Raw genomic sequence first — 20,129 nt, forward strand, 5'->3', positions numbered from 1 at the left:
GATGAAGGACCGAATTCACCTATGTCTGCCTCTCTCTCTCTCTCTCTGCCGTGTGCTGAATGAGATTGAGGAGATGTGGGGAGATTCAGGTTATATTTTATAATAAAATAGGCAACAAAGATGCAGTGTCTTTTTTTCATTTTTTTTCCCCAACCACTTCACCTCTGAGAGGAAGCCCGACTGAACCACTTCACCTCTGAGAGGAAGCCCGACTGAACCACTTCACCTCTGAGAGGAAGCCCGACTGAACCACTTCACCTCTGAGAGGAAGCCCGACTGAACCACTTCACCTCTGAGAGGAAGCCCGACTGAACCACTTCACGTCTGAGAGGAAGCCCGACTGAACCACTTCACCTCTGAGAGGAAGCCCGACTGAACCACTTCACGTCTGAGAGGAAGCCCGACTGAACCACTTCACGTCTGAGAGGAAGCCCGACTGAACCACTTCACCTCTGAGAGGAAGCCCGACTGAACCACTTCACCTCTGAGAGGAAGCCCGACTGAACCACTTCACCTCTGAGAGGAAGCCCGACTGAACCACTTCACCTCTGAGAGGAAGCCCGACTGAACCACTTCACCTCTGAGAGGAAGCCCGACTGACGACTGAACTGAATTCAAATGTCTCCAACAAGAGATGGGGGGACACAAGCCGATAAACACATCCTCATCTCCCCACCTACTACTTATGCCCTCGTCCTGTTCTCCTCCTCTCTCTTTCCCTCCTTCCTGGACGTGTTTGTGTGTGTGTGTGTGTGTGTGTGTGTGTGTGTGTGTGTGTGTGTGCGTGTGTGTGTGGGCGCGCGCATGTGTGAGTGCGTGCGTCTCTTTCCCTCTCTGGTCCTCCCTGATCATGTCCTGATTGGAAAGGGAGAGGGAGGGAGGGGGTGGAGGGCAAGAAAAGGGAAAGAGGAGTGTGAGAGAGAGGGGATGTGACATCGGCTTCATCCCGGTGCCCACTCACCCATACACACTTGCACGTGTGCACAGTGCACACGCACACATATACACACACACACACACACACACACACACACACACACACACACACACACACACACACACACACTTGCTCTGTGTTCCTGTGTGTGATTTGATTGTGGTTAGGACAGAGCGGAGGTGACAGGCAGCACTGGCCCTCCACGCCCCCGCTGCAGACCTCCCTGTTTTTATGCTTCACAGAGGAGGGGAGGTGACAGGAGGTGTACACGCACACACACACACACACACACACACACACACACACACACACACACACACACACACACACACAGTGAGTGCACGTGTGCAAGCAACGCAGACACATGTGCACACCAGGCACACATGTACAGCTGCACATATAGGCGCCAATGGGTAAGAGCGTGTGCACGTACACACATGCGCACACACACACACACACACACACACACACACTTACTTGCAGGCGGGCACACACACAGACAGATCTCTAATCTTCTCTTCAAATCACCTCCTGTCAGCTATAGCAGCCTTCACTGCAAATTGCTCAGTGTTGTGTATGTATGTGTGTGTGTGTGTGTGTGTGTGTGTGTGTAGGTGTAGGTGAATGTGTGTGAGCATGCGTGCGTACCAGTGGTTTGCTCTCCGTACAAGGTGACGATCAGTGACTGCATCAGTGATTCTTTTCACACAGTGAAAGAGGTTATTTTTTATATAACGCTGAAAATCCACATCAAATGTACAGTACTGTACATACTGAATAGATGACAGGTGCAGTCTGTACATCCAGAGCACTTCTCACGTTGCCCTGCTATGCTTCCGCTTTATTGTTCAAGGCATTCAATGTGTTTCTGATATCTGAAGCCATTCAATGTGTTTCTGATATCTGAAGCCATTCAATGTGTTTCTGATATCTGAAGCCATTCAATGTGTTTCTGATATCTGAAGCCATTCAATGCGTTTCTGAAATCTGAAGTGTAATATGTATATGTTGATCTGTATCTACAGCACTAAATGAAGTCAAGTTGTGGCGGGCAGGCAGAGTCTGTCGTGGGCGCACACATGTCCATGTACGGACTGGATGACACCTAGCCCGAACCAAACCAATGGGTCAAGATGCCACGAAACAGATTAATGCCCAAACCACAACAATGGGTCGCCTTGCAACCAAACGATTTTAACATGTTTTTCATTCATAATAAATTCGAGCTTGTCCAAAACTCTCTCAATCTCAGATGAAATGCTTGGATATGCTATGTCGTACCCACAATCAAATCTGAGGCGGGGAAAAAATATGTTTCTTTGGACCCTGGTCTTGGAATGACCTACAAAACCAGATTGAAACCCCTAGTGAGTTTTAAAAGGATTGTCATGGGCATATTTCCCAGACACTGCTACTGTTTCGACGTATAGGAAAGGTTTTCTCTAGTCCTTTATTAGTTTAGAAGAATTATTTATTTTCGCTTGGCCAGTTCACACTTGTAAAAGAGACTTTAGAGAAATGTTTTTTTTTACTAAAGGTTAAAAGGTTAAATAAAAACAAAATAAATAGATATTGGTTAGTCTGCAATCTTGCATTGCATCCACTCACATCCTACAGTATATGGACTGGAGCCTAATTCACCCACACAACAACCCAGCCAATGGTGACTACTGCAAGCTGAATACGCCGATCATCTAAGTATGCTTTATCAGTGTTATAACCCCAGCGATGCCAGGCAAGCTGTTAATGTGATACTTTGTGCCACATTTTCTGCTTGTGAATAAAAAGTTCAAGGCGGGTGGGAGGGTGGTGGCGAACTGGTATATGGACTGAACATGGGAGGGAGGAAGTGGAAGAAGGGGAAGGAAAGGGAGGGAATATATATTCACTCACTGTTATATAGATGACTATCACTTTCTGTTTTGGGCAAGTTCCACAGGACCTATAGTATTTAATCCACATTCAGATTTAAACTTGTGACATTCCAGTTTACTTCAGCTGTCTTGCACGGAAGCAATTAATCTCGGAAAATACAACAGATGTTATTTAATAATGTATTCGTTATTATATGGTATTGATTGAGACAGATAGGAAGAGATCAGCTCATCAGCTACAGATCCTTGTGTTCATTACAAGAAGCTCATCACATCACATGTGTTTCACCTCCTTTAAGTATGGACATCTTGTACAGTGACAACAGCTTAATTTTACATCCTTCATACCAAACTATATAAGGAACATGATAGGAGTAATAATTGTACAGTCTACACGTATTTTACTTGAACCTGCTACATACATTGTGTTACAGTGTGCATACTGTCCATTGTACTTAGCCTATGTCGTGCCGTGTAATTAGTCAGAAGGTTCATTGTATCCCTATCTCTAAACCTAACCTAAACATAAGCGCAAGCACGGGAGCAGTGCATGTTCGCCAACCTTAATGCATGTTTCGGACTAACGGGACTTCGGATCTATGGGCAGTCCCCATGTACATCTAGTGTATAATAAAAATGCTTCATGTTCTAGCAGTTGTATGTATGGACAATTGGAATAAATAAAACATGTTGACCAGTTACTCTTGATGGACAATTGAGTCTATTGTAGTAGATGTGTGGATTTAATGTACAGTAAGCATGATGCTACTGTACAATACCAGTTATAACGCAAATCATTCCATTATTATTTCTAGTCGTATGCTATGGGAATTAAAACTTTATCTACCTTGTTAGAAGACATGGGTTGTGCATGTTGTGGAATGTTTAGGAGGATGTCTGTCCCATTGTAAACAGACAGGTGATAATGGGTTAGGGTGTGAATGGATCGGCCAACCAATTTGCATGTGATCCTTTTAGTGTGATAAGTAGAGTCACGAGTGGATATAGCCTACTCCTACAGTATTGTGTGGATGGGGTGGAACATGTACAGGTATATAGGATCGGGAATCATTTGCATTCAAATTATTTCAACATAAAAATATAAAGATCAGGTCAACTATTGCAACATTGAACATGACAGGAGTAAGTCTTTATGTTACAGTGTGCATACATTGTACTTGGAGAATAAGAAATGCTATGTATGTGTTCTAACAGTTGTGTGTAAGGACACATCCCTTAGTCATACTGTGATGATGGTGACAAAAGTTAGTTAGTAGTTGTGGACATGGAGTTGATATGCTATCTGACAATTGGTATGAATCAAATATGTGAAACATGTCTTTCAGATTGACAATTGAGTCTGTGATAATAATGGGTTAGGGTGTGTAACCCTATTGATGAATGGATCGACCAACCAATTTGCATGTGATCCTTTTAGTATGATAAGTAGAGTGCATATAGCCTACAGTGTTGTTTTTGGCAGCAAATTTAGATTTTCGTTTTAGTCATAGTCTCTTGAATCGTTTTCATTTAGTTTAGAGCACCTGGAATGTTTTATTGTTGGTCTAGTTTTAGTCAACTAAATATACAGTTGATGTAGTCGAACAAAATGTATTTTGGTGGGGCTTTACACTGTTTTTACACTTGCTGAAAATAGCCGATCAAGCTCACAACACATCGCAGCGCAACACATTGTGGTCGTCTATTTTCAGCATGCAACTAATTGTAAAATGACTTCTACTGGATCTCTTGTCCACTAGTCCCTTCCTAACCACATAAGCCCTCCCTGGGTTTCTTTTCTCACCTGCACACACTTCTCTTTTATTGATGTTACCTTTTTGTACTGTTTTTATTGTGCGAAATAAACTAAACTAAAACTAAACTAACAGTGTTTAGTCTAGTGTTTATTTGTTGATGAAATTGTTTTATGACCCTAGAATAAAAGTTGGTCGTTAAGTTTCTATGTGTCACATACTGTATCTGGAACAAACTCCCTGAAAACTGCAGCTCTGCAACAACTCTGTTATTATAGATCACAGATAAAAACATGCATGCTTGCAGCTGTTTTTCATTGAGATGGTGTAATTATTATTCTACACTGAACAATTATTCCATTCATTTCAGTTGATTGTTTTTGCTCTTGTGCTACTTTCTTTGCTCTGTGTCGTGAATACAGTATGTGCTTTAAATTAAGGGAACAGCCGGAACAATGTTCAAATTCGGGGTAGAATAGGAAAGTTACATAATGCAACTTTAACTTTATTACATTTTTTACTGAATCTGATTGTCCTTTTATAATGTTTCATTTGCTTAATGTTTTATATAAAACTAATTGAATTTCCTTGTTGTTGGGAGCAGTGATTGACCAGCTTTGTTCTATTGTTGGTGTCCCGCCCGGCGCCCCCTCACTCTGATTGGAGCATCAGAGCCATGTTAGTATTTAACAAGAGTTTGGTCTGCTTGGTGACACTTTAATCTCTGCTAGTTGTTAAGAGCTGAACTTCTCTTCTCTGCACCAGCTGAAGCGTTTAGGTTTTGTTTTGGGTTCTTACAAAATAAATCTAGTATCAGTTTATTTGGGCAGGTTTTGAGTTATGGCTTTACTACAAACATTGAAGTCCTTGGTCAACCAGAGACTATCTGCTGCTGCTGAAGAGATATTTGAAATCGTTGGAAGAATTCTAACAGAATACGAGGACGAAGCTTTTCACATCAAGCAAGAAACTGACCGCCAACGCAGACTACTGGATATGGTTTTACAACCAATCATCAAATTACACAGAGCAGGTTGGTAAAACCTTCACTACGTTTAATCTAACCATTAACGGCTTGAACATATTTGAACACAGCTGGAAGAGGATATATATCTGAGAGCAATGGGTTGTAGGTAATGATACATTATTTTGGAAAATCAAGGAGAGTCTAGTTTTAAAATTAAAGCATTGTTGAGGTAAGAAACAATAATTTGTGTGAAATTTCACACTGGAATCAAAACGGCATTAGGACAGATATGGAACTAACAGTGGACATTTCCTCCAACCACAACTACGGTTGAACCCTCCAACTATTGACCAATACAAAGACACCACAGTATGATGGAATGTAGGTTGTGTTCAAACAATATAATCATGGATTTCTCATTTGTATCTTCTGTCTAGACTCCATACACCTCCTTGTGTGTAAAGAGGAGGTATTCCCTGAGCAGCAGCAGGAGAGAACCTCCAGTCTGGTCCAGGAGGAACCAGCGTCTCCACAGATTAAAGAAGAAAAGGAGGAGATAACCTCCAGTCTTATCAAAGAGGAACCAGAGTTTCTACAGATAAAAGAGGAACACGATGAGCTACTTCAAAGATCAGAGGAGGATGGTGGATCAACAGAGACATTACTATCAGTGAAACATGAAGATGATGATGAAAACATGCAAACAGGACATGTAGCGAGCACCTCATCTCAACACATGGAAACACAAGCTGATGTAGTGGACTGTGGAACATCACAACCAACTAGTGATGATCAGCTCATTTCTTCACAATGTTCTGAATCTGACCTCACTGAAGACAGTGATGAGTGGGATGAGACCACGGATGACCAGAACACACTGAACACACTAAAATCACACAATACACAACACATGGGAGGAAATAGTTTGTCTTTGAACAACAAGCTGCTCCATGACCTCAAATCACCAAAAGAAGGTCACTCCATGAGGAGTCACACAGGTAAGAAATGTTTTAGTTGTGCATATTGTGACAAAATATTTAGCCTAAAGGGAAAACTGAAGAAGCATGCAATGGTTCATTCAGGTGGAAGGCCATTTGCTTGCACGGTGTGTGGCAAGGGCTTTAGTCAAAAGCGTGGTCTAAAATTACACATTATGACTCACACAGGGGAAAAGCCCTTTACGTGTACAGTTTGTGGCAAGGGCTTTAGTCAAAAGGGTAGTCTAAAATTACACATGATGACTCACACAGAGGAAAAGCCCTTTACGTGTACAGTTTGTGGCAAGGGCTTTAGTCAAAAGGGTGGTCTAAAATTACACATGATGACTCACACAGGGGAAAAGCCCTTTACGTGTCCAGTTTGTGGCAAGGGCTGTTGTCATAATGGGGATTTAAAAGCACACATGAGGACTCATACAGGGGAAAAGCCCTTTACGTGTACAGTTTGTGGCAAGGGCTGCAGTCAAGTGGGTCATCTAAAAGTACACATGATGATTCATACAGGGAAAAAACCCTTTGTGTGTACAGTTTGTGGCAAGGGCTGTAGTTTAAAGACTGAACTAGAAATGCACATGAGGACTCATACAGGGGAAAGGCCCTTTATGTGTACAGTTTGTGGCAAAGAATGTAGTCAAATGAGAAATTTAAAAACACACATGAGGACTCATACAGGGGAAAAGCCATTTACGTGTACAGTTTGTGGCAAGGGCTGTAGTAAAAAGGGGAATCTAAAATTACATATGATGACTCATACAGGGGAAAGACCCTTTACATGTACAGTTTGTGGCAAAGGCTGTACTCAGAATGGGCAATTAAAAATACACATGAAGACGTGTCATAAAGAGGAAAAAGCTGTTAAATGATGAGTGTCTTTTTTAACAATATGAGAAGCAGTGTTTGCCCACATTCTACAGCAATTACAATGTCACAATCATTAATATTCAAGGACTAGTGGTGCAATTGTAACTTGTCCCTGTGTTGACATGTGTTGTTTGGACTAACATATCATCATAGTTTATTTCAATGACTTAGTTTGATTATATGTTTAGATTCTCTGTATTATGACGACTGAAAATATTTACCCTGTAAAAAACACTGTCCATAATTTCTTCTTTTTCAAATAAAGGGTTGACAGCTACACATCCTTTGTGTGTTCATTACAGAAAGCTCATCACAACACATGTGCTTCAACTTGTACTGTGAACAATACAGTAACAAGAACTGCTTCATTTTACATCCTGCATGCCAAACTATTACTATAAGGAACATGATAGGAGTATTAATTAAATTAAACAGTCTACACATATTTTACTTGAACTTTCTACATTGAACATGTCAGGAGTAAGTCTTAATGTTACAGAGTGCATACTGTCCATTGTACTTAACCTGTGACTACATATAGATCTAGCGTATAATAAGAAATGCTTTATGTTCTAACAATTGTGTGTAAGGGTGGTGACACATCCCTTATTCATACTGTGATGATGGTTAAAACTATGACAAAATAATAGTAGTTGTGGACGTGAGTTGATGTTATCTGGCAATTGATATGAATGAAACATGTCTTTCAGATTGACCATTTATTCTTGATGGACAATAAGTCAGTTGTGTAGATGTGTCTTTGCATGACGCTATACTGTACAATACCAGTGCATTATTTCTAGTCGTATAGGCTATGGGAATGCCACCTTTATCTACCGTGTTCCAGGAAGAAAAGTAACCCTGACGGCCGACCCTCCCCCGGTTGTTGTTGCCCATCCCCACCAGTCTAACGACCCTCGGTCATAGAAATGCTAATGTATGGCTTTGTTTACATGGGGACCTACTCTCCTGGCACGTACTGTAAAAAAAAGAACACATCTTACCTCTGCGCGTTCAAGCCTGCTTTTTGCTGTTGTCTTTTAAGCTGACCTACAAATGGTAAATGGTGCATTTATATAGCGCCTTTATCCAAGGCGCTTTACCCATTCATACACCGATGGCAGCGGAAACCATGCAAGGCACCAACTAGCACATCGGGAGCAATTAGGGGTTCAGTGTCTTGCTCAAGGACACTTCGACAGTAACTCTGGGGGAGCCCGGGTTTGAACTGGCAACCTTGCGGTTCCCATCCAGGCACTCTACCCCTGAGCCACTGCCGCCCCACAAGCCCACACTGTGTTGCAAAAGCGGCAGTGATGGGCTTACAAATCGCCAGGGTGGAGCAACATACAGCTCAACTCCACTGCAGAGAAGTAACGGCAGACGAGTGAAACGACACAAGAGAGAAGCAGAGTAGCCAGGTGCCAGGTCCTTCATGTTTCATAATAACGTTCGCTGTTGTCATACCGTAAATGTATAATTATATACGTTTATCAAACGTAACTTTCAAGTGAACTTTATGGGAACTTTAGGGAGAAGTATTTCTTGCCTGACTGCTGTTTACAAACATGTGATTCAGCGTGTCCAGAGTGCATATAGCCTACTCCTACCGTATTATGTGAATGGAGTGGAACGTGTATATAGGATTGGGAATAATTTGCATTTCAATTATTTAGAGTGGAAAATACTTAGCATCCCTGTGACATCTGAAAGGTGACAAAAGGAAGTTGAGCTATTTGTCACCCCTACATTTGGAATTTACAAGGTAAGCATTCTTAATCCTAAATTCACAGCTATTTTCAGCATGCAACTAATTGTAAAATGACTTCTACTGGAATTCTTGTCCACTAGTCCCTTCCTGACAGTTTAGTATAGTTTTTATTTGTTGATGAAATTGTTTTATGACCCTAGAATAAAAGTTGGTCGTTAAGTTTCTATGTGTCACATACTGTATCTGGAACAAACTCCCTGAAAACTGCAGCTCTGCAACAACTCTGTTATTATAGATCACAGATAAAAACATGCATGCTTGCAGATGTTTTTCATTGAGATGGTGTAATTATTATTCTACACTGAACAATTATTTCATTCAATTCAGTTGATTGTTTTTGCTCTTGTGCTATTTTCTTTGCTCTGCGCCATGAATACTGTATGTGCTTTAAATTAAGGCAACAATGTTCAAATTCGGGGTAGAATAGGAAAGTTACATAATGCAACTTTAACTTTATTCCATTTTTTACTGAATCTGATTGTCCTTTTATAATGTTTCGTTTGCTTAATGTTTTATATAAAACGAATTGAATTGCCTTGTTGTTGGGAGCAGTGATTGGCCAGTTTTGTTCTATTGTTGGTGTCCCGCACCCTCACTCTGATTGGAGCATCAGGGCCCTCTCTTAGTATTTAACAAGAGTTTGGTCTGCTTGGTGACACTTTAATCTCTGCTAGTTGTTAAGAGCTGAACTTCTCTTCTCTTCACCAGCTGAAGCGTTTAGGTTTTGTTTTGGGTTCTTACAAAAAAAATCTAGTATCAGTTTATTTGGGCAGGTTTTGAGTTATGGCTTTACTACAAACATTGAAGTCCTTGGTCAACCAGAGACTATCTGCTGCTGCTGAAGAAATATTTGAAATCGCTGGAAGAATTCTAACAGAATACGAGGACGAAGCTTTTCACATCAAGCAAGAAACTGACCGCAAACGCAGACTACTGGATATAGTTTTACAACCAATCATCAAATTACACAGAGCAGGTTGGTAAAACCTTCACTACGTTTAATCTAACCATTAACGGCTTGAACATATTTGAACACAGCTGGAAGAGGATATATATCTGAGAGCAATGGGTTGTAGGTAATGATACATTATTTTTGAAAATCAAGGAGAGTCTAGTTTTCAAATTAAAACATTGTTGAGGTAAGAAACAATAATTTGTGTGACATTTCACACTGGAATCAAAACGGCATTAGGACAGATATGGAACTAACAGTGGACGTTTCCTCCAACCACAACTACGGTTGAACCCTCCAACTATTGACCAATACAAAGACACCACAGTATGATGGAATGTAGGTCGTGTTCAAACAATATAATCATGGATTTCTCATTTGCATCTTCTGTCTAGACTCCATACACCTCCTTGTGTGTAAAGAGGAGGTATTCCCTGAGCAGCAGCAGGAGAGAACCTCCAGTCTGGTCCAAGAGGAACCAGCGTCTCCACAGATTAAAGAAGAAAAGGAGGAGATAACCTCCAGTCTTATCAAAGAGGAACCAGAGTCTCTACAGATAAAAGAGGAACACGATGAGCTACTTCAAAGATCAGAGGAGGATGGTGGATCAACAGAGACATTATTATCAGTGAAACATGAAGATGATGATGAAAACATGCAAACAGGATATGTAGCGAGCACCTCATCTCAACACATGGAAACACAAGCAGATGTAGAGGACTGTGGAACATCACAACCAACTAGTGATGATCAGCTCATCTCTTCACAATGTTCTGAATCTGACCTCACTGAAGACAGTGATGAGTGGGATGAGACCACGGATGACCAGAACACACTGAACACACTAAAATCACACAATACACAACGCATGGGAGGAAATAGTTTGTCTTTGAACAACAAGCTGCTCCATGACCTCAAATCACCAAAAGAAGGTCACTCCATGAGGAGTCACACAGGTAAGAAATGTTTTAGTTGTGCATATTGTGACAAAATCTTTAGCCTAAAGGGAAATCTGAAGAAGCATGCAATAGTTCATTCAGGTGGAAGGCCATTTGCTTGCACGGTGTGTGGCAAGGGCTTTAGTCAAAAGGGTAGTCTAAAATTACACATTATGACTCACACAGGGGAAAAGCCCTTTACGTGTACAGTTTGTGGCAAGGGCTTTAGTCAAAAGGGTGGTCTAAAATTACACATGATGACTCACACAGGGGAAAAGCCCTTTACGTGTGCAGTTTGTGGCAAGGGCTGTAGTCATGATGGGGATTTAAAAGCACACATGAGGACTCATACAGGGGAAAAGCCCTTTACGTGTACAGTTTGTGGAAAGGGCTGCAGTCAAGAGGTTAATCTAAAAGCACACATGATGATTCATACAGGGAAAAAACCCTTTATGTGTACAGTTTGTGGCAAGGGCTGTCGTTTAAAGACTGATCTAGAAATGCACATGAGGACTCATACAGGGGAAAGGCCCTTTATGTGTACAGTTTGTGGCAAAGAATGTAGTCAAATGAGAAATTTAAAAACACACATGAGGACTCATACAGGGGAAAAGCCATTTACATGTACAGTTTGTGGCAAGGGCTGTAGTAAAAAGGGGAATCTAAAATTACATATGATGACTCATACAGGGGAAAGACCCTTTACATGTACAGTTTGTGGCAAAGGCTGTACTCAGAATGGGCAATTAAAAATACACATGAAGACGTGTCATAAAGAGGAAAAAGGAGTGTTTTTTTAACAATATGAGAAGCAGTGTTTGCCCACATTCTACAGCAATTACAATGTCACAATCATTAATATTCAAGGACTAGTGGTGCAATTGTAACTTGTCTCTGTGTTGACATGTGTTGTTTGGACTAACATATCATCATAGTGTATTTCAATGACTTAGTTTGATTATATGTTTAGATTCTCTGTATTATGACGACTGAAAATATTTACCCTGTAAAAAACACTGTCCATAATTTCTTCTTTTTCAAATAAAGGGTTGACAGCTACACATCCTTTGTGTGTTCATTACAGAAAGCTCATCACAACACATGTGCTTCACCAACTTGTATTACAGTGACAAGAACTGCTTCATTTTACATCCTGCATGCCAAACTATTACTATAAGGAACATGATAGGAGTATTAATTAAATTAAACAGTCTACACATATTTTACTTGAACTTTCTACATTGAACATGTCAGGAGTAAGTCTTAATGTTACAGAGTGCATACTGTCCATTGTACTTAACCTGTGACTACATGTAGATCTAGCGTATAATAAGAAATGCTTTATGTTCTAACAATTGTGTGTAAGGGTGGTGACACATCCCTTACCCTTAGTCCTATGATGATGGTTAAAACTATGACAAAATAATAGTAGTTGTGGACGTGAGTTGATGTTATCTGGCAATTGGTATGAATGAAACATGTCTTTCAGATTGACCATTTACTCTTGATGGACAATAAGTCAGTTGTGTGTAGATGTGTCTTTGCATGACGCTATACTGTACAATACCAGTGCATTATTTCTAGTCGTATAGGCTATGGGAATGCCACCTTTATCTACCGTGTTCCAGGAAGAAAAGTAACCCTGACGGCCGACCCTCCCCCGGTTGTTGTTGCCCATCCCCACCAGTCTAACGACCCTCGGTCATAGAAATGCTAATGTATGGGGGAACTACAACCAAGCTGTAAAGGACCTGAGAGACAAGGCAAGAAGGGCATTCTATGCCATCAAAAGAAACATCAAAATAGACATCCCAATTAAAACCTGGCTTAAAATACTGGACTCGGTGATAGAACCAATTTCCCTCTATGGTTGCGAGATCTGGGGACCATTAGCAAACCATGACCTGGAAAAATGGGATAAACACCAAACCGAGATCCTACACACAGAATTCTGCAAATCCATTCTCCGTACCCAGCGAAAAACACCAAATAATGCATGCAGGGCAGAATTAGGACGATACCCACTCATAATCAAAATAAAAAAGAGAGCACTTAAGTTCTACAACCACCTAAAAGAAAGTGACCTAGATGCACTCCATAACAAGGCACTCACACACAGTGAAACTCTAGAGAGATGCCCCCTCAGCCAGCTGGCCCTGGAACTCCGGGCACAAACACAAACAGAGCCACGAGATAGAAAACCCATTGGACTAAACCAAATGATAAAACAGCAAAGGGAAAACTATCTGACACATTGGAAAGAAGCAACACAAAAGCAGAGTAAACTAGAATGCTATCTGGCCCTAAACAGAGAATACACAGTGGCAGAATACCTGAGCACCGTGACCGACCCAAAACAAAGAAAAATCTTAACTAGGTACAGACTCAGTGAGCACAGTCTCGCGATCGAGAAAGGCCGTCATAGGCAGACCTGTATCCCGAGAGAAGACAGACTATGCACCCACTGCACACTAAACGAAGTGGAAACCAAGCTACACTTCCTAACCATCTGTCCATTGTACCAAGACATCAGAGACACATACTTCCCACAGATTACAACCACACACGGAGATTTTGAAAACATGACCAATGACAAAAAACTCCCATATCTGCTGGGCGAAGTACAACAATGTGCAAACACAGCAGCAAGATTTGTGAGTTGCTGTGATAGGAGAAGGATATCAAATGGAACACAACCACCCTAAAGACTAATCATTGTGTATATTCCTGCACTATACCTGCATCGAGTTATCTTGGTACACAGAAGTTGATCTATTGAAGATTCTGACCGTCAAAGTACATCATTTTTGTTTTGATTGTATTGCTGTAATGTTGTATTGTTCTTTCTGCTTTGGCAATGTAAACGTATGTTTTCTCATGCCAATAAAGCCCTTTGAATTGAATTGAATTGAATTGTATGGCTTTGTTTACATGGGGACCTACTCTCCTGGCACGTACTGTATAAAAAAGAACACATCTTACCTCTGCGCGTTCAAGCCTGCTTTTTGCTGTTGTCTTTTAAGCTGACCTACAAGCCCACACTGTGTTGCAAAAGCGGCAGTGATGGGCTTACAAATCGCCAGGGTGGAGCAACATACAGCTCAACTCCACTGCAGAGAAGTAACGGCAGACGAGTGAAACGACACAAGAGAGAAGCAGAGTAGCCAGGTGCCAGGTCCTTCATGTTTCATAATAACGTTCGCTGTTGTCATACCGTAAATGTATAATTATATACGTTTATCAAACGTAACTTTCAAGTGAACTTTATGGGAACTTTAGGGAGAAGTATTTCTTGCCTGACTGCTGTTTACAAACATGTGATTCAGCGTGTCCAGAGTGCATATAGCCTACTCCTACCGTATTATGTTAATGGAGTGGAACGTGTATATAGGATTGGGAATAATTTGCATTTCAATTATTTAGAGTGGAAAATACTTAGCATCCCTGTGACATTTGAAAGGTGACAAAAGGAAGTTGAGCTATTTGTCACCCCTACATTTGGAATTTACAAGGTAAGCATTCTTAATCCTAAATTCACAGCTATTTTCAGCATGCAACTAATTGTAAAATGACTTCTACTGGAATTCTTGTCCACTAGTCCCTTCCTGACAGTTTAGTATAGTTTTTATTTGTTGATGAAATTGTTTTATGACCCTAGAATAAAAGTTGGTCGTTAAGTTTCTATGTGTCACATACTGTATCTGGAACAAACTCCCTGAAAACTGCAGCTCTGCAACAACTCTGTTATTATAGATCACAGATAAAAACATGCATGCTTGCAGCTGTTTTTCATTGAGATGGTGTAATTATTATTCTACACTGAACAATTATTTCATTCAATTCAGTTGATTGTTTTTGCTCTTGTGCTATTTTCTTTGCTCTGCGCCATGAATACTGTATGTGCTTTAAATTAAGGCAACAATGTTCAAATTCGGGGTAGAATAGGAAAGTTACATAATGCAACTTTAACTTTATTCCATTTTTTACTGAATCTGATTGTCCTTTTATAATGTTTCGTTTGCTTAATGTTTTATATAAAACAAATTGAATTGCCTTGTTGTTGGGAGCAGTGATTGGCCAGTTTTGTTCTATTGTTGGTGTCCCGCACCCTCACTCTGATTGGAGCATCAGGGCCCTCTCTTAGTATTTAACAAGAGTTTGGTCTGCTTGGTGACACTTTAATCTCTGCTAGTTGTTAAGAGCTGAACTTCTCTTCTCTTCACCAGCTGAAGCGTTTAGGTTTTGTTTTGGGTTCTTACAAAAAAAAAATCTAGTATCAGTTTATTTGGGCAGGTTTTGAGTTATGGCTTTACTACAAACATTGAAGTCCTTGGTCAACCAGAGACTATCTGCTGCTGCTGAAGAAATATTTGAAATCGCTGGAAGAATTCTAACAGAATACGAGGACGAAGCTTTTCACATCAAGCAAGAAACTGACCGCAAACGCAGACTACTGGATATAGTTTTACAACCAATCATCAAATTACACAGAGCAGGTTGGTAAAACCTTCACTACGTTTAATCTAACCATTAACGGCTTGAACATATTTGAACACAGCTGGAAGAGGATATATATCTGAGAGCAATGGGTTGTAGGTAATGATACATTATTTTTGAAAATCAAGGAGAGTCTAGTTTTCAAATTAAAACATTGTTAAGGTAAGAAACAATAATTTGTGTGACATTTCACACTGGAATCAAAACGGCATTAGGACAGATATGGAACTAACAGTGGACGTTTCCTCCAACCACAACTACGGTTGAACCCTCCAACTATTGACCAATACAAAGACACCACAGTATGATGGAATGTAGGTCGTGTTCAAACAATATAATCATGGATTTCTCATTTGCATCTTCTGTCTAGACTCCATACACCTCCTTGTGTGTAAAGAGGAGGTATTCCCTGAGCAGCAGCAGGAGAGAACCTCCAGTCTGGTCCAAGAGGAACCAGCGTCTCCACAGATTAAAGAAGAAAAGGAGGAGATAACCTCCAGTCTTATCAAAGAGGAACCAGAGTCTCTACAGATAAAAGAGGAACACGATGAGCTACTTCAAAGATCAGAGGAGGATGGTGGATCAACAGAGACATTATTATCAGTGAAACATGAAGATGATGATGAAAACATGCAAACAGGATATGTAGCGAGCACCTCATCTCAACACATGGAAACACAAGCAGATGTAGAGGACTGTGGAACATCACAACCAACTAGTGATGATCAGCTCATCTCTTCACAATGTTCTGAATCTGACCTCACTGAAGACAGTGATGAGTGGGATGAGACCACGGATGACCAGAACACACTGAACACACTAAAATCACACAATACACAACACATGGGAGGAAATAGTTTGTCTTTGAACAACAAGCTGCTCCATGACCTCAAATCACCAAAAGAAGGTCACTCCATGAGGAGTCACACAGGTAAGAAATGTTTTAGTTGTACATATTGTGACAAAATCTTTAGCCTAAAGGGAAATCTGAAGAAGCATGCAATGGTTCATTCAGGTGGAAGGCCATTTGCTTGCACGGTGTGTGGCAAGGGCTTTAGTCAAAAGGGTGGTCTAAAATTACACATTATGACTCACACAGGGGAAAAGCCCTTTACGTGTACAGTTTGTGGCAAGGGCTGTAGTCATAATGGGGATTTAAAAGCACACATGAGGACTCATACAGGGGAAAAGCCATTTACGTGTACAGTTTGTGGCAAGGGCTTTAGTCAAAAGGGTGATCTAAAACGACACATGATGAATCACACAGAGGAAAAGCCCTTTACGTGTACAGTTTGTGGCAGAGGCTTTGTTCGAACGGTTGATCTAAAAAGACACATGAGGACTCATACAGGGGAAAAGCCCTTTACATGTACAGTTTGTGGCAAGGGCTTTAGTCAAAAGGGTGATCTAAAAATACATATGAGGACTCATACAGGGGAAAAGCCCTTTACATGTACAGTTTGTGGCAAAGAATGTAGTCAAATGAGTAATCTAAAATCACATATGATGACTCATACAGGGGAAAGGCCCTTTACGTGTACAGTTTGTGGCAAAGGCTGTACTCAGAATGGGCAATTAAAAATACACATGAAGACGTGTCATAAAGAGGAAAAAGCTGTTAAATGATGAGTGTGTTTTTTAACAATATGAGAAGCAGTGTTTGCCCACATTCTACAGCAATTACAATGTCACATTCATTAATATTCACGGACTAGTGGTGCAATTGTAACTTGTCTCTGTGTTGACATGTGTTGTTTGGACTAACATATAATCATAGAGTATTTCAATGACTTAGTTTGATTATATGTTTAGATTCTCTGTATTATGTTGTCTGAAAATATTTACCCTGTAAAAAAACACTGTCCGTAATTTCTTCTTTTTCAAATAAAGGGTTGACAGCAACACATCCTTTGTGTGTTCATTACAGAAAGCTCATCACAACTTGTACTGTGAACAATACAGTGACAAGAACTGCTTCATTTTACATCCTGCATTCCAAACTATTACTATAAGGAACATGATAGGAGTATTAATTAAATTAAACAGTCTTTTACTTGAACTTTCTACATTGAACATGTCATGAGTAGGTCTTAATGTTACAGAGTGCATACTGTCCATTGTACTTAACCTGTGACTACATGTAGATCTAGCATATAATAAGAAATGCTTTATGTTCTAACAATTGTGTGTAAAGCTCCGTTCAGACCGAAGAAGCTGCTTTAAAAAGCAGAAGCAGAAATCTAAAAGACGCAGCTTTTTTTTGAGAAAGTGGGCGTGTACAAGGTACCTGTCACTCAAGCTGCCTGGACTGGCTGTCTGGCTTTGAGACGAGAGACAGGCAGTTTGAGCAGATGCGCATTTGAAAGTCTAAAATGTAAAATAGCGACTGTAGAGGAGACATACTTATATATTTAGTTACATCATAACCTATGTATGGATGAATAAATAATATAATCTTGGTAAACTTGTTTGTAAATAACCGAACGGACCGGATCTCAATCCTCCCCGTCTTCAGCGCTCATGTCTCCCCCCCACTCCGCTCTCCTCTCCCCCAGCTGGCCACGAGCGAAACCCTCCGGGCATTTTTTTAAATGGCGGCTCTGTATGTAATGTTAATGTTGATTTAGAAAGAGCATACCGTAGAAATACAATTGTATATATCCAGCACGTCGTAAAAGCAATTAAAACAGCTTATGTTTACGTGCGATTTCCGGACATTCAGTCCCAAGTCTCCCGTGGAAGGGAGCCCCCATCTCGGCGCTGTCTGTCTGTCACTGACCTCGGCTGGCTATATGTGGCAGTAGCCTAGAGTCAGACCGCTCCTCCACCACCCCCACGGACCCTCACCGTTTACACTGACTACAGCATCAGCACATTTAAAGTTTGCTTTTAATTAGCAGATGATGTGAAACATTGTGCCAACTAGTAGTAGGCTATGCATACTTTAATTACTTAATTAATAATCAATATCACGGTGATATTATCACCGGAACGGAGTCCAGTGCAACGGACATGTGCACATGCATATCATACAACTGATATAAACTTTATATCAGTTGTATGATATGCATGTGCATAGAGAGATCAATAATTAATAGCCTTTATAATAAAGGCTATTAATTATTGATCTCTCTCGCGCACACACACACACGCGGTGCATACGACGCGCTGGGGACTCTGGACTTTAGTTCTTTGTCTATAGACTATATATATATATATATGCTCATTTATAAACCGTGTGTGTGTTTAGTCCACGGTCAGAGACAGCTACGGGGTTCAGTTGTTCACCTCGGTGGGAACCGGGAGGGGGTAATTACTGCAGGGGCACTGAGAGAGAACTGGCTCGCAAGTGAGCCCCGTGTCGGCTCCTCCACCGTCCACGGTGCTCAATATCTCACACACACACACACACACACACACACACACACACACACGTGTTCTATCTATCTATAAATATAGGCTATCTACTATCTTTCAACTTTTGGTATGAGGTTCATCGATAGGCCTACATGAACGCAATAGACCAATTTAAATGATTCCCTCAAATAAATCTTATATGCGATTGGTTTATCGATTCAGAACGCAGCAAACCAATCACAAAACATGGGCAACATATTGCATAAATAGAGGGGGTACATACAACTGATATAAGGTATGATCAAGGCCCCACTCCTGTAGTACGTACATTACTAGCGCCACTGTACCACGGTGATAGTGCCTCGGGTGACCTGCGGCCAGACCCCGTCGTCGAGGAGAAACCTCGAGCGAAAGTGGACCGACTTCTGGACCCTGTGGCCCGGCCCGCGGAGGACCCCCTAAATTGAGACTGGGTGTCGAGGAGCGTACACCAGTGGTCAACTCCCTGTGCTCAGGGCGAGGTCCCGCGACAAGGGCAATTAATTTTAGTGCGAGGAAACGTCCAGCAAAACACACGAGGACCGGCACAGAAACGCGCTGAGAGCGGCAGCGGCTGCTCCTCCACTCTTCTCGGGGAAGGTTTTGGGGAAAACTCCGACACAACATATTGTTTAGTTGTTTGTCTATCTATCTATATCTGCTAATTTATCAACCGTGTGTGTGTGCGTGCACTGTTTAGTCCACAAACAGTCCACAAGCGACGGATAGCGTTCTGGAGAGTTCAGTTCAGTAGTCCATCCATAGCTTCGATGAGAACCGGAGGGGGGGGTGAATGCACGATGACTTGTCCCCAGAAACGTGACACTCGCGACGGCACACGGAACACAACCTGTTTTCACCGCTTCGACAACTTGTTTCTCATATAAACTTTAATTTCTATCACAAAATATGCTATGGTCTTGCCAAATATCCATTCATATTTCATATACAGCCCATATTTAAAAAGTTTATTTTTTAATGCGGACAATTGGCTCGGACAGCTTTTCCAAGGCTTTTTGGTTTCGTAAAATGAGCTCAACTCCGCCTCCTCAAACCACGCTGTGCTCTGATTGGCTACACGCAGATTTTTAAAGCTCCAGCTTTTAAAAGCTGCTTTAAAGTTAAGGTTCGGTGAGGAAAAAAAAAAGCAAAAACAAAAAAAAGCTATTCTTCCAGCTTTTAAA

At 41.0% G+C, this 20,129-nt stretch overlaps 1 protein-coding gene across 2 annotated transcripts in view; it reads right to left on the reverse strand.

The window, feature by feature from the left end:
• Window positions 1–20,129, reverse strand: part of csmd3b (CUB and Sushi multiple domains 3b) — a gene marked incomplete at its 3' end in the record, with an annotated part of 479,766 nt that overhangs the window by 109,708 nt on the left and 349,929 nt on the right. The window lies entirely within an intron of this gene.

This window comes from Protomyctophum bolini, assembly GCF_963924005.1.
Source record: "Protomyctophum bolini genome assembly, chromosome: 17".
Lineage (NCBI taxonomy): Eukaryota > Metazoa > Chordata > Actinopteri > Myctophiformes > Myctophidae > Protomyctophum > Protomyctophum bolini.